We start from the raw sequence: 14,372 nt of genomic DNA, 5'->3' as shown, positions 1-14,372 counted from the left end.
TGAGTGAGTGAGTGCGTGTGAGTGTGTGTGTATACAGAGACAGCCCCCAACCCCGGCCCGCCGCTCCCTGCCCGCCCCGCCTGTCACCCCCGTCCCTCGGAGCCCGCGGGACCCGGCCGGCGAACTCAACAGGCCCGACCCGGCGCGGGGCCTGGGGCGGGAGGAGGCGGCGGGGAAGCGCAGAGAGGCTCGGCTTCTTGAGCGGGGCAGGGGCGCCCTCCGCCGTCCACGGCCACACCACCCCGAACGCGCCCGATCCCGTCTGGTCTCGGAAGCTAAGCAGGGTCGGGCCTGGTTAGAACTTGGATGGGAGACCGCCCGGGAATACCGGGTGCCGTAGGCTTCTTCTTTTTTTTTTTGCCTCTGGTTCTGTCGCGTTTCTGGGAGTGCGGGGGCGGCCCGGGGTGGGGGGACCCCCACCCTCGGCGCCCGCCGCGGTGCCTGGCGCCCCAGCCCGCACCGTGGGGCCTCCTCTTGTCCCGAGCCGTGACACCGCCGCCACGCGGCAGCATGCCTGGCTTCTGGACAGTCAGGTCTCAGACCAAAGGTCTGCTCTGTGGGAGCCGACACGCTGGAGGAAACCTTGAGAGTCTGAGAGGGGAGGGAGTTCCAGAAGAAGGCCAGGATGTCATTTTGAGGGAGTATGTGACCAGAACTCCTCCCGTTGCTTTTGGGGTTCTATGGGCTACACGTAGGAATCTTTGGTGGTGGCACCTGATGTTCGGGGATCCGGAGTCACACCCAGACCTGCTCCACAGGCCTCCTTTTACTTTTCTCTTCGGATTCATTTTTTTTTTTTTTTTTGAGACAGAGTCTCGGTTTGTTGCCCAGGCTAGAGTGAGTGCCGTGGCGTCAGCCTAGCTCACAGCAACTTCAAACTCCTGGGCTCGAGTGATCCTTCTGCCTCAGCCTCCCGGGTAGCTGGGACTGCAGGCATGCGCCACCATGCCCCGCTAATTTTTTATATATATATCAGTTGGCCAATTAATTTCTTTCTATTTATAGTAGAGACGGGGTCTCGCTCTTGCTCAGGCTGGTTTTGAACTCCTGACCTTGAGCAATCCGCCCGCCTCGGCCTCCCAAGAGCTAGGATTACAGGCGTGAGCCACAGCGCCCGGCCGGATTCATTATTTTTAAAAAGTGTCTCTTATCTCTATTATTGCATTTTCTTTTCTCTCTCTTTTCAAGCAGATGATGGGAGTCCAAGTGTTAAGGTGACATGTGTTGCCCGTGCCCCCCTCCCCCCCCCCCGTGTTCTTATTCATTTACCTCTCATGTTGTTCCAGCATATTGTGGGGGCACCAATGTTAAGGTCGGGTGCGTTGCCCTCTCCCAGCCTCCCCCCTCGGGTCAGAGCTTCAAGTGCGCCCATCCCCCAGTCGGTGCGTACCCACCCCATTCCTAATGGATGTGTATGCCCAATCCCCTCCCCCCACCCGCCCGACACCCACCCGAAGAAGGTGATTCCTCTGTGTCCACTTAGGTGTCCATCGGTTCGTACCCATTTGCTGGTGAGCGCGAGCACGTGGTGCTCGTGTGTCCATTCTTGGGATACTTGGCTTACTGGAACGGGTTCCAGCTCTGGCCAGGAGAACCACGAGAGGTGCCCCCTCACCGCTGCTCCTCATAGCCGAATAGCACTCCGTGGTGTCCACGGGCCACATTTTACTTACCCACTCGTGGGTCGATGGGCACTCGGGTGGCTTCCAGGTCTTTGCGATTGTGACTTGTGCCCTGACACGAACCCTAACCCTTACCCAGCCCGTCTCCTCCACGGCCCCTGCCTGACTGACTCCTTCCCGCCCGGCCTGTCACCTGTCACCGTCCTCTGCCCCTGCCTGACACGCTCCTCCCCGCCCGGGCCGTCACCGTCCTCGGCCCCTGCCTGACGGGGCTCCTCCGTCGCCTGGGCCTTCCAAGGGCTTGGTGTGGACGCTGCTTCCAGGACGCCCTCCCAGGAACCCGGTAGCAGGGCGGCCGCAGCGTCTCGCGCAACCCAACCGTCCGCCGGCTGGCCGCCGTCGCTAAGTGGCCTGCGGGGGACGTGCTCCCGCTGTGCCGTGGGGGCCCAGCCTGGTGTCTTCTCTGAGGCCCCGCGGCTGCCGCTCCCCGCAAGGGGATAGCCGCGGAGGTGGGGACCGCCTCCTCATGGGGACGTACACCCAGCTCTCCACGTCGGATTCCGGGGCTCTCTGTCCTGCCAGAAGGCCCAGCTGGCCTGCGGGTCCTTAGAGTGGCAAAAACATCCGAAAACTGAGATTGAGGGTCCGGTGGGTGTCTGCACTTTTGTGCTGGGCTCCCCAGGGAGGCCCGGGGGCTGGCTGGACAACGCGGTCTGCTGGGCTGGGGGGGGGGTTTGGAGGAGCAACTGATGCCCTTTGCACTTTGGGTAGCAAGTGTCTGAGGTGTCTCTGGGCCCTGTGCCATGTGGGGGCGGGGGCGGGGGCGGGGTGGGAGGAGGAGGAGGAGGAGGAGGAGGAGGAGGAGGAGGAGGAGGAGGAGGAGGAGGAGGAGGTGGGAAGGGCCGTGGCCTGCAGTCGTGTTCCCCGGGGTGGCACAGCATGTGGCTTCTTCCACAGGCTGCTTGGCCTGGGCTCCCTGCACCTGGGCCTTTGGAGGACTGGCCCTGTGCTTGCCAACACTTCCTGCAGGGACCCAGAGCTGGGAGGTTGCATCTCTCAGCCCTGGGTCGGGCAGAGCCCCAGCGGGCCAGGCCCACAACCTCTCTCAGCAGGGGTCCCCCAGAAGGCTCCTTTGGGACCAGGATTCTCTTGCGGGTGACTCTTTAAGGTCTGGCCCCTGGATGGAGGGGCACCAGGAGTAGAGGAGCAGGAAGGGGAAGGGGGTGGCCATGCGAGGGGACACTTTCAGGCCAAGTCCCAGCTTCAGTCTGATCCTCCTGGGAACGCCGGGGTGGACATCACACCTCCTGGTTGCCCCGCTCTGAGACCAGGAGCCGGGCTTCGCATTCCCACAGCAGCCAGTCGTGGGCTGAGGACACCTGGGGCGTTGGGAACTCCCTGGCTTCTCCTTGGTTTAACATCTGGAGCTGCTTGTGAATTGTGCCGCCACACACACCCGAGTGCAGGTGTCTTCTGCACAGACTGCGGGCCTCGCTCTTCTGAATGCCGCTAGCTCGCGACCCACCCACGGGTGAACCTGGTCAGGGTACTTTCTCTCAGGGGCAGACTCTGATCCGGGCGGGCTACCGGTGTCTCTGTTTGCTCCTTTCTTTCTTCCACTTCGGGAAAGGCTTCCTTACTGGGTGTGGAAATCTCCTATGCCTTTCCTCGCCTATTCTGTCAGCTCTAAAATTCTCTTTCGGTTGCCACCCTCACAGATGGATTAGGAAACTCTTTGCGGTGCACTCATTAGTGAAATGACCTCAATGACGCTGGAATCCAATATCTAATCGCCGATTTTTGGCGAGTCCACACGCCAGGGTGGTTGGGGTCCAATGCAGCCCCGGCCAGGCCCAGGCCCCTTGGACTGGGCCACAGGAGGACACAGAGGAGGGTCCCGGCCCCCACGGTAGGTAGAGGTGCGGGCAGTTCTCCAAGGGCTTGGGTGTTTTCCAGAGGGAGGAGATGGAGGGGACTGATTTCTTCAGCGCCCCACAAACCACGCCACCCCACCCCACCCATGGGACACATCCCGAGAGAGAGAGACGCCCCATACACTGGCTCCCCTCCCCCGTGCGCTGTGCCCCAGCCCTGGCCCGGGGGAATAGGCGGCCGCCAGGCCACAGGGTGGGGGGCGCAGCTGAAAGGGGTTGTGGGGGAGGGCCGCCCCTGGCTGGGGTCAAAGGGCGAGCGCCCCGCCCCTCCCGCCCGTGCGCAGTCAGCGGCCCCGGCGCGCTGGGGGTGGGGGGCGGGGAGGTGAAGGAGGCCAGGCAAGGAGAGGAGGGGGGCTTGAAGGTCTCCACCTTGGCGGGTCCAGCCGTGGAGGCGCATCTTGTGTGAGTGTGAGTGTGAGTGAGTGAGTGAGTGTGAGTGTGAGTGTGTGTGTATACAGAGACAGCCCCCAACCCCGGCCCGCCGCTCCCTGCCCGCCCCGCCTGTCACCCTCGTCCCTCGGAGCCCGCGGGACCCGGCCGGCGAACTCAACAGGCCCGACCCGGCGCGGGGCCTGGGGCGGGAGGAGGCGGCGGGGAAGCGCGGAGAGGCTCGGCTTCTTGAGCGGGGCAGGGGCGCCCTCCGCCGTCCACGGCCACACCACCCCGAACGCGCCCGATCCCGTCTGGTCTCGGAAGCTAAGCAGGCTCGGGCCTGGTTAGAACTTGGATGGGAGACCGCCCGGGAATACCGGGTGCCGTAGGCTTCTTCTCTTTTTTTTTGCCTCTGGTTCTGTCGCGTTTCTGGGAGTGCGGGGGCGGCCCGGGGTGGGGGGGACCCCCACCCTCGGCGCCCGCCGCGGTGCCTGGCGCCCCAGCCCGCACCGTGGGGCCTCCTCTTGTCCCGAGCCGTGACACCGCCGCCACGCGGCAGCATGCCTGGCTTCTGGACAGTCAGGTCTCAGACCAAAGGTCTGCTCTGTGGGAGCCGACACGCTGGAGGAAACCTTGAGAGTCTGAGAGGGGAGGGAGTTCCAGAAGAAGGCCAGGATGTCATTTTGAGGGAGTATGTGACCAGAACTCCTCCCGTTGCTTTTGGGGTTCTATGGGCTACACGTAGGAATCTTTGGTGGTGGCACCTGATGTTCGGGGATCCGGAGTCACACCCAGACCTGCTCCACAGGCCTCCTTTTACTTTTCTCTTCGGATTCATTTTTTTTTTTTTTTTGAGACAGAGTCTCCGTTTGTTGCCCAGGCTAGAGTGAGTGCCGTGGCGTCAGCCTAGCTCACAGCAACTTCAAACTCCTGGGCTCGAGTGATCCTTCTGCCTCAGCCTCCCGGGTAGCTGGGACTGCAGGCATGCGCCACCATGCCCCGCTAATTTTTTATATATATATCAGTTGGCCAATTAATTTCTTTCTATTTATAGTAGAGACGGGGTCTCGCTCTTGCTCAGGCTGGTTTTGAACTCCTGACCTTGAGCAATCCGCCCGCCTCGGCCTCCCAAGAGCTAGGATTACAGGCGTGAGCCACAGCGCCCGGCCGGATTCATTATTTTTAAAAAGTGTCTCTTATCTCTATTATTGCATTTTCTTTTCTCTCTCTTTTCAAGCAGATGATGGGAGTCCAAGTGTTAAGGTGACATGTGTTGCCCGTGCCCCCCTCCCCCCCCCCGTGTTCTTATTCATTTACCTCTCATGTTGTTCCAGCATATTGTGGGGGCACCAATGTTAAGGTCGGGTGCGTTGCCCTCTCCCAGCCTCCCCCCTCGGGTCAGAGCTTCAAGTGCGCCCATCCCCCAGTCGGTGCGTACCCACCCCATTCCTAATGGATGTGTATGCCCATCCCCTCCCCCCACCCGCCCGACACCCACCCGAAGAAGGTGATTCCTCTGTGTCCACTTAGGTGTCCATCGGTTCGTACCCATTTGCTGGTGAGCGCGAGCACGTGGTGCTCGTGTGTCCATTCTTGGGATACTTGGCTTACTGGAACGGGTTCCAGCTCTGGCCAGGAGAACCACGAGAGGTGCCCCCTCACCGCTGCTCCTCATAGCCGAATAGCACTCCGTGGTGTCCACGGGCCACATTTTACTTACCCACTCGTGGGTCGATGGGCACTCGGGTGGCTTCCAGGTCTTTGCGATTGTGACTTGTGCCCTGACACTAACCCTAACCCTTACCCAGCCCGTCTCCTCCACGGCCCCTGCCTGACTGACTCCTTCCCGCCCGGCCTGTCACCTGTCACCGTCCTCTGCCCCTGCCTGACACGCTCCTCCCCGCCCGGGCCGTCACCGTCCTCGGCCCCTGCCTGACGGGGCTCCTCCGTCGCCTGGGCCTTCCAAGGGCTTGGTGTGGACGCTGCTTCCAGGACGCCCTCCCAGGAACCCGGTAGCAGGGCGGCCGCAGCGTCTCGCGCAACCCAACCGTCCGCCGGCTGGCCGCCGTCGCTAAGTGGCCTGCGGGGGACGTGCTCCCGCTGTGCCGTGGGGGCCCAGCCTGGTGTCTTCTCTGAGGCCCCGCGGCTGCCGCTCCCCGCAAGGGGATAGCCGCGGAGGTGGGGACCGCCTCCTCATGGGGACGTACACCCAGCTCTCCACGTCGGATTCCGGGGCTCTCTGTCCTGCCAGAAGGCCCAGCTGGCCTGCGGGTCCTTAGAGTGGCAAAAACATCCGAAAACTGAGATTGAGGGTCCGGTGGGTGTCTGCACTTTTGTGCTGGGCTCCCCAGGGAGGCCCGGGGGCTGGCTGGACAACGCGGTCTGCTGGGCTGGGGGGGGGGTTTGGAGGAGCAACTGATGCCCTTTGCACTTTGGGTAGCAAGTGTCTGAGGTGTCTCTGGGCCCTGTGCCATGTGGGGGCGGGGGCGGGGGCGGGGTGGGAGGAGGAGGAGGAGGAGGAGGAGGAGGAGGAGGAGGAGGAGGAGGAGGAGGAGGAGGAGGTGGGAAGGGCCGTGGCCTGCAGTCGTGTTCCCCGGGGTGGCACAGCATGTGGCTTCTTCCACAGGCTGCTTGGCCTGGGCTCCCTGCACCTGGGCCTTTGGAGGACTGGCCCTGTGCTTGCCAACACTTCCTGCAGGGACCCAGAGCTGGGAGGTTGCATCTCTCAGCCCTGGGTCGGGCAGAGCCCCAGCGGGCCAGGCCCACAACCTCTCTCAGCAGGGGTCCCCCAGAAGGCTCCTTTGGGACCAGGATTCTCTTGCGGGTGACTCTTTAAGGTCTGGCCCCTGGATGGAGGGGCACCAGGAGTAGAGGAGCAGGAAGGGGAAGGGGGTGGCCATGCGAGGGGACACTTTCAGGCCAAGTCCCAGCTTCAGTCTGATCCTCCTGGGAACGCCGGGGTGGACATCACACCTCCTGGTTGCCCCGCTCTGAGACCAGGAGCCGGGCTTCGCATTCCCACAGCAGCCAGTCGTGGGCTGAGGACACCTGGGGCGTTGGGAACTCCCTGGCTTCTCCTTGGTTTAACATCTGGAGCTGCTTGTGAATTGTGCCGCCACACACACCCGAGTGCAGGTGTCTTCTGCACAGACTGCGGGCCTCGCTCTTCTGAATGCCGCTAGCTCGCGACCCACCCACGGGTGAACCTGGTCAGGGTACTTTCTCTCAGGGGCAGACTCTGATCCGGGCGGGCTACCGGTGTCTCTGTTTGCTCCTTTCTTTCTTCCACTTCGGGAAAGGCTTCCTTACTGGGTGTGGAAATCTCCTATGCCTTTCCTCGCCTATTCTGTCAGCTCTAAAATTCTCTTTCGGTTGCCACCCTCACAGATGGATTAGGAAACTCTTTGCGGTGCACTCATTAGTGAAATGACCTCAATGACGCTGGAATCCAATATCTAATCGCCGATTTTTGGCGAGTCCACACGCCAGGGTGGTTGGGGTCCAATGCAGCCCCGGCCAGGCCCAGGCCCCTTGGACTGGGCCACAGGAGGACACAGAGGAGGGTCCCGGCCCCCACGGTAGGTAGAGGTGCGGGCAGTTCTCCAAGGGCTTGGGTGTTTTCCAGAGGGAGGAGATGGAGGGGACTGATTTCTTCAGCGCCCCACAAACCACGCCACCCCACCCCACCCATGGGACACATCCCGAGAGAGAGAGACGCCCCATACACTGGCTCCCCTCCCCCGTGCGCTGTGCCCCAGCCCTGGCCCGGGGGAATAGGCGGCCGCCAGGCCACAGGGTGGGGGGCGCAGCTGAAAGGGGTTGTGGGGGAGGGCCGCCCCTGGCTGGGGTCAAAGGGCGAGCGCCCCGCCCCTCCCGCCCGTGCGCAGTCAGCGGCCCCGGCGCGCTGGGGGTGGGGGGCGGGGAGGTGAAGGAGGCCAGGCAAGGAGAGGAGGGGGGCTTGAAGGTCTCCACCTTGGCGGGTCCAGCCGTGGAGGCGCATCTTGTGTGAGTGTGAGTGTGAGTGAGTGAGTGAGTGTGAGTGTGAGTGTGTGTGTATACAGAGACAGCCCCCAACCCCGGCCCGCCGCTCCCTGCCCGCCCCGCCTGTCACCCTCGTCCCTCGGAGCCCGCGGGACCCGGCCGGCGAACTCAACAGGCCCGACCCGGCGCGGGGCCTGGGGCGGGAGGAGGCGGCGGGGAAGCGCGGAGAGGCTCGGCTTCTTGAGCGGGGCAGGGGCGCCCTCCGCCGTCCACGGCCACACCACCCCGAACGCGCCCGATCCCGTCTGGTCTCGGAAGCTAAGCAGGCTCGGGCCTGGTTAGAACTTGGATGGGAGACCGCCCGGGAATACCGGGTGCCGTAGGCTTCTTCTCTTTTTTTTTGCCTCTGGTTCTGTCGCGTTTCTGGGAGTGCGGGGGCGGCCCGGGGTGGGGGGGACCCCCACCCTCGGCGCCCGCCGCGGTGCCTGGCGCCCCAGCCCGCACCGTGGGGCCTCCTCTTGTCCCGAGCCGTGACACCGCCGCCACGCGGCAGCATGCCTGGCTTCTGGACAGTCAGGTCTCAGACCAAAGGTCTGCTCTGTGGGAGCCGACACGCTGGAGGAAACCTTGAGAGTCTGAGAGGGGAGGGAGTTCCAGAAGAAGGCCAGGATGTCATTTTGAGGGAGTATGTGACCAGAACTCCTCCCGTTGCTTTTGGGGTTCTATGGGCTACACGTAGGAATCTTTGGTGGTGGCACCTGATGTTCGGGGATCCGGAGTCACACCCAGACCTGCTCCACAGGCCTCCTTTTACTTTTCTCTTCGGATTCATTTTTTTTTTTTTTTTGAGACAGAGTCTCCGTTTGTTGCCCAGGCTAGAGTGAGTGCCGTGGCGTCAGCCTAGCTCACAGCAACTTCAAACTCCTGGGCTCGAGTGATCCTTCTGCCTCAGCCTCCCGGGTAGCTGGGACTGCAGGCATGCGCCACCATGCCCCGCTAATTTTTTATATATATATCAGTTGGCCAATTAATTTCTTTCTATTTATAGTAGAGACGGGGTCTCGCTCTTGCTCAGGCTGGTTTTGAACTCCTGACCTTGAGCAATCCGCCCGCCTCGGCCTCCCAAGAGCTAGGATTACAGGCGTGAGCCACAGCGCCCGGCCGGATTCATTATTTTTAAAAAGTGTCTCTTATCTCTATTATTGCATTTTCTTTTCTCTCTCTTTTCAAGCAGATGATGGGAGTCCAAGTGTTAAGGTGACATGTGTTGCCCGTGCCCCCCTCCCCCCCCCCGTGTTCTTATTCATTTACCTCTCATGTTGTTCCAGCATATTGTGGGGGCACCAATGTTAAGGTCGGGTGCGTTGCCCTCTCCCAGCCTCCCCCCTCGGGTCAGAGCTTCAAGTGCGCCCATCCCCCAGTCGGTGCGTACCCACCCCATTCCTAATGGATGTGTATGCCCATCCCCTCCCCCCACCCGCCCGACACCCACCCGAAGAAGGTGATTCCTCTGTGTCCACTTAGGTGTCCATCGGTTCGTACCCATTTGCTGGTGAGCGCGAGCACGTGGTGCTCGTGTGTCCATTCTTGGGATACTTGGCTTACTGGAACGGGTTCCAGCTCTGGCCAGGAGAACCACGAGAGGTGCCCCCTCACCGCTGCTCCTCATAGCCGAATAGCACTCCGTGGTGTCCACGGGCCACATTTTACTTACCCACTCGTGGGTCGATGGGCACTCGGGTGGCTTCCAGGTCTTTGCGATTGTGACTTGTGCCCTGACACTAACCCTAACCCTTACCCAGCCCGTCTCCTCCACGGCCCCTGCCTGACTGACTCCTTCCCGCCCGGCCTGTCACCTGTCACCGTCCTCTGCCCCTGCCTGACACGCTCCTCCCCGCCCGGGCCGTCACCGTCCTCGGCCCCTGCCTGACGGGGCTCCTCCGTCGCCTGGGCCTTCCAAGGACTTGGTGTGGACGCTGGTTCCAGGACGCCCTCCCAGGAACCCGGTAGCAGGGCGGCCGCAGCGTCTCGCGCAACCCAACCGTCCGCCGGCTGGCCGCCGTCGCTAAGTGGCCTGCGGGGGACGTGCTCCCGCTGTGCCGTGGGGGCCCAGCCTGGTGTCTTCTCTGAGGCCCCGCGGCTGCCGCTCCCCGCAAGGGGATAGCCGCGGAGGTGGGGACCGCCTCCTCATGGGGACGTACACCCAGCTCTCCACGTCGGATTCCGGGGCTCTCTGTCCTGCCAGAAGGCCCAGCTGGCCTGCGGGTCCTTAGAGTGGCAAAAACATCCGAAAACTGAGATTGAGGGTCCGGTGGGTGTCTGCACTTTTGTGCTGGGCTCCCCAGGGAGGCCCGGGGGCTGGCTGGACAACGCGGTCTGCTGGGCTGGGGGGGGGGTTTGGAGGAGCAACTGATGCCCTTTGCACTTTGGGTAGCAAGTGTCTGAGGTGTCTCTGGGCCCTGTGCCATGTGGGGGCGGGGGCGGGGGCGGGGTGGGAGGAGGAGGAGGAGGAGGAGGAGGAGGAGGAGGAGGAGGAGGAGGAGGAGGAGGAGGAGGTGGGAAGGGCCGTGGCCTGCAGTCGTGTTCCCCGGGGTGGCACAGCATGTGGCTTCTTCCACAGGCTGCTTGGCCTGGGCTCCCTGCACCTGGGCCTTTGGAGGACTGGCCCTGTGCTTGCCAACACTTCCTGCAGGGACCCAGAGCTGGGAGGTTGCATCTCTCAGCCCTGGGTCGGGCAGAGCCCCAGCGGGCCAGGCCCACAACCTCTCTCAGCAGGGGTCCCCCAGAAGGCTCCTTTGGGACCAGGATTCTCTTGCGGGTGACTCTTTAAGGTCTGGCCCCTGGATGGAGGGGCACCAGGAGTAGAGGAGCAGGAAGGGGAAGGGGGTGGCCATGCGAGGGGACACTTTCAGGCCAAGTCCCAGCTTCAGTCTGATCCTCCTGGGAACGCCGGGGTGGACATCACACCTCCTGGTTGCCCCGCTCTGAGACCAGGAGCCGGGCTTCGCATTCCCACAGCAGCCAGTCGTGGGCTGAGGACACCTGGGGCGTTGGGAACTCCCTGGCTTCTCCTTGGTTTAACATCTGGAGCTGCTTGTGAATTGTGCCGCCACACACACCCGAGTGCAGGTGTCTTCTGCACAGACTGCGGGCCTCGCTCTTCTGAATGCCGCTAGCTCGCGACCCACCCACGGGTGAACCTGGTCAGGGTACTTTCTCTCAGGGGCAGACTCTGATCCGGGCGGGCTACCGGTGTCTCTGTTTGCTCCTTTCTTTCTTCCACTTCGGGAAAGGCTTCCTTACTGGGTGTGGAAATCTCCTATGCCTTTCCTCGCCTATTCTGTCAGCTCTAAAATTCTCTTTCGGTTGCCACCCTCACAGATGGATTAGGAAACTCTTTGCGGTGCACTCATTAGTGAAATGACCTCAATGACGCTGGAATCCAATATCTAATCGCCGATTTTTGGCGAGTCCACACGCCAGGGTGGTTGGGGTCCAATGCAGCCCCGGCCAGGCCCAGGCCCCTTGGACTGGGCCACAGGAGGACACAGAGGAGGGTCCCGGCCCCCACGGTAGGTAGAGGTGCGGGCAGTTCTCCAAGGGCTTGGGTGTTTTCCAGAGGGAGGAGATGGAGGGGACTGATTTCTTCAGCGCCCCACAAACCACGCCACCCCACCCCACCCATGGGACACATCCCGAGAGAGAGAGACGCCCCATACACTGGCTCCCCTCCCCCGTGCGCTGTGCCCCAGCCCTGGCCCGGGGGAATAGGCGGCCGCCAGGCCACAGGGTGGGGGGCGCAGCTGAAAGGGGTTGTGGGGGAGGGCCGCCCCTGGCTGGGGTCAAAGGGCGAGCGCCCCGCCCCTCCCGCCCGTGCGCAGTCAGCGGCCCCGGCGCGCTGGGGGTGGGGGGCGGGGAGGTGAAGGAGGCCAGGCAAGGAGAGGAGGGGGGCTTGAAGGTCTCCACCTTGGCGGGTCCAGCCGTGGAGGCGCATCTTGTGTGAGTGTGAGTGTGAGTGAGTGAGTGAGTGTGAGTGTGAGTGTGTGTGTATACAGAGACAGCCCCCAACCCCGGCCCGCCGCTCCCTGCCCGCCCCGCCTGTCACCCTCGTCCCTCGGAGCCCGCGGGACCCGGCCGGCGAACTCAACAGGCCCGACCCGGCGCGGGGCCTGGGGCGGGAGGAGGCGGCGGGGAAGCGCGGAGAGGCTCGGCTTCTTGAGCGGGGCAGGGGCGCCCTCCGCCGTCCACGGCCACACCACCCCGAACGCGCCCGATCCCGTCTGGTCTCGGAAGCTAAGCAGGCTCGGGCCTGGTTAGAACTTGGATGGGAGACCGCCCGGGAATACCGGGTGCCGTAGGCTTCTTCTCTTTTTTTTTGCCTCTGGTTCTGTCGCGTTTCTGGGAGTGCGGGGGCGGCCCGGGGTGGGGGGGACCCCCACCCTCGGCGCCCGCCGCGGTGCCTGGCGCCCCAGCCCGCACCGTGGGGCCTCCTCTTGTCCCGAGCCGTGACACCGCCGCCACGCGGCAGCATGCCTGGCTTCTGGACAGTCAGGTCTCAGACCAAAGGTCTGCTCTGTGGGAGCCGACACGCTGGAGGAAACCTTGAGAGTCTGAGAGGGGAGGGAGTTCCAGAAGAAGGCCAGGATGTCATTTTGAGGGAGTATGTGACCAGAACTCCTCCCGTTGCTTTTGGGGTTCTATGGGCTACACGTAGGAATCTTTGGTGGTGGCACCTGATGTTCGGGGATCCGGAGTCACACCCAGACCTGCTCCACAGGCCTCCTTTTACTTTTCTCTTCGGATTCATTTTTTTTTTTTTTTTGAGACAGAGTCTCCGTTTGTTGCCCAGGCTAGAGTGAGTGCCGTGGCGTCAGCCTAGCTCACAGCAACTTCAAACTCCTGGGCTCGAGTGATCCTTCTGCCTCAGCCTCCCGGGTAGCTGGGACTGCAGGCATGCGCCACCATGCCCCGCTAATTTTTTATATATATATCAGTTGGCCAATTAATTTCTTTCTATTTATAGTAGAGACGGGGTCTCGCTCTTGCTCAGGCTGGTTTTGAACTCCTGACCTTGAGCAATCCGCCCGCCTCGGCCTCCCAAGAGCTAGGATTACAGGCGTGAGCCACAGCGCCCGGCCGGATTCATTATTTTTAAAAAGTGTCTCTTATCTCTATTATTGCATTTTCTTTTCTCTCTCTTTTCAAGCAGATGATGGGAGTCCAAGTGTTAAGGTGACATGTGTTGCCCGTGCCCCCCTCCCCCCCCCCGTGTTCTTATTCATTTACCTCTCATGTTGTTCCAGCATATTGTGGGGGCACCAATGTTAAGGTCGGGTGCGTTGCCCTCTCCCAGCCTCCCCCCTCGGGTCAGAGCTTCAAGTGCGCCCATCCCCCAGTCGGTGCGTACCCACCCCATTCCTAATGGATGTGTATGCCCATCCCCTCCCCCCACCCGCCCGACACCCACCCGAAGAAGGTGATTCCTCTGTGTCCACTTAGGTGTCCATCGGTTCGTACCCATTTGCTGGTGAGCGCGAGCACGTGGTGCTCGTGTGTCCATTCTTGGGATACTTGGCTTACTGGAACGGGTTCCAGCTCTGGCCAGGAGAACCACGAGAGGTGCCCCCTCACCGCTGCTCCTCATAGCCGAATAGCACTCCGTGGTGTCCACGGGCCACATTTTACTTACCCACTCGTGGGTCGATGGGCACTCGGGTGGCTTCCAGGTCTTTGCGATTGTGACTTGTGCCCTGACACGAACCCTAACCCTTACCCAGCCCGTCTCCTCCACGGCCCCTGCCTGACTGACTCCTTCCCGCCCGGCCTGTCACCTGTCACCGTCCTCTGCCCCTGCCTGACACGCTCCTCCCCGCCCGGGCCGTCACCGTCCTCGGCCCCTGCCTGACGGGGCTCCTCCGTCGCCTGGGCCTTCCAAGGACTTGGTGTGGACGCTGGTTCCAGGACGCCCTCCCAGGAACCCGGTAGCAGGGCGGCCGCAGCGTCTCGCGCAACCCAACCGTCCGCCGGCTGGCCGCCGTCGCTAAGTGGCCTGCGGGGGACGTGCTCCCGCTGTGCCGTGGGGGCCCAGCCTGGTGTCTTCTCTGAGGCCCCGCGGCTGCCGCTCCCCGCAAGGGGATAGCCGCGGAGGTGGGGACCGCCTCCTCATGGGGACGTACACCCAGCTCTCCACGTCGGATTCCGGGGCTCTCTGTCCTGCCAGAAGGCCCAGCTGGCCTGCGGGTCCTTAGAGTGGCAAAAACATCCGAAAACTGAGATTGAGGGTCCGGTGGGTGTCTGCACTTTTGTGCTGGGCTCCCCAGGGAGGCCCGGGGGCTGGCTGGACAACGCGGTCTGCTGGGCTGGGGGGGGGGTTTGGAGGAGCAACTGATGCCCTTTGCACTTTGGGTAGCAAGTGTCTGAGGTGTCTCTGGGCCCTGTGCCATGTGGGGGCGGGGGCGGGGGC

General features: G+C 62.7%; 4 pseudogenes; all 4 read left to right on the top strand.

Moving 5' to 3' along the window:
* The first annotated feature begins 224 nt into the window (after nt 1-224).
* LOC142868852 (uncharacterized) lies at nt 225-343 on the top strand (annotated as a pseudogene).
* Nucleotides 344-4,201: 3,858 nt separating this feature from the next.
* On the top strand, nt 4,202-4,320 carry LOC142868866 (uncharacterized; annotated as a pseudogene).
* Nucleotides 4,321-8,176: 3,856 nt separating this feature from the next.
* Nucleotides 8,177-8,295, top strand: LOC142868865 (uncharacterized; annotated as a pseudogene).
* Nucleotides 8,296-12,151: 3,856 nt separating this feature from the next.
* On the top strand, nt 12,152-12,270 carry LOC142868864 (uncharacterized; annotated as a pseudogene).
* The last annotated feature ends 2,102 nt before the right edge of the window (nt 12,271-14,372 follow it).

Source organism: Microcebus murinus, unplaced genomic scaffold (genome assembly GCF_040939455.1).
Source record: "Microcebus murinus isolate Inina unplaced genomic scaffold, M.murinus_Inina_mat1.0 scaf045_hap2_Mmur4.0, whole genome shotgun sequence".
In the NCBI taxonomy this organism is placed as follows: Eukaryota; Metazoa; Chordata; class Mammalia; order Primates; family Cheirogaleidae; genus Microcebus; species Microcebus murinus.
The sequence above is the reverse complement of the archived record's forward strand: the minus strand, read 5'-3'. Positions and strand labels throughout refer to the sequence as shown.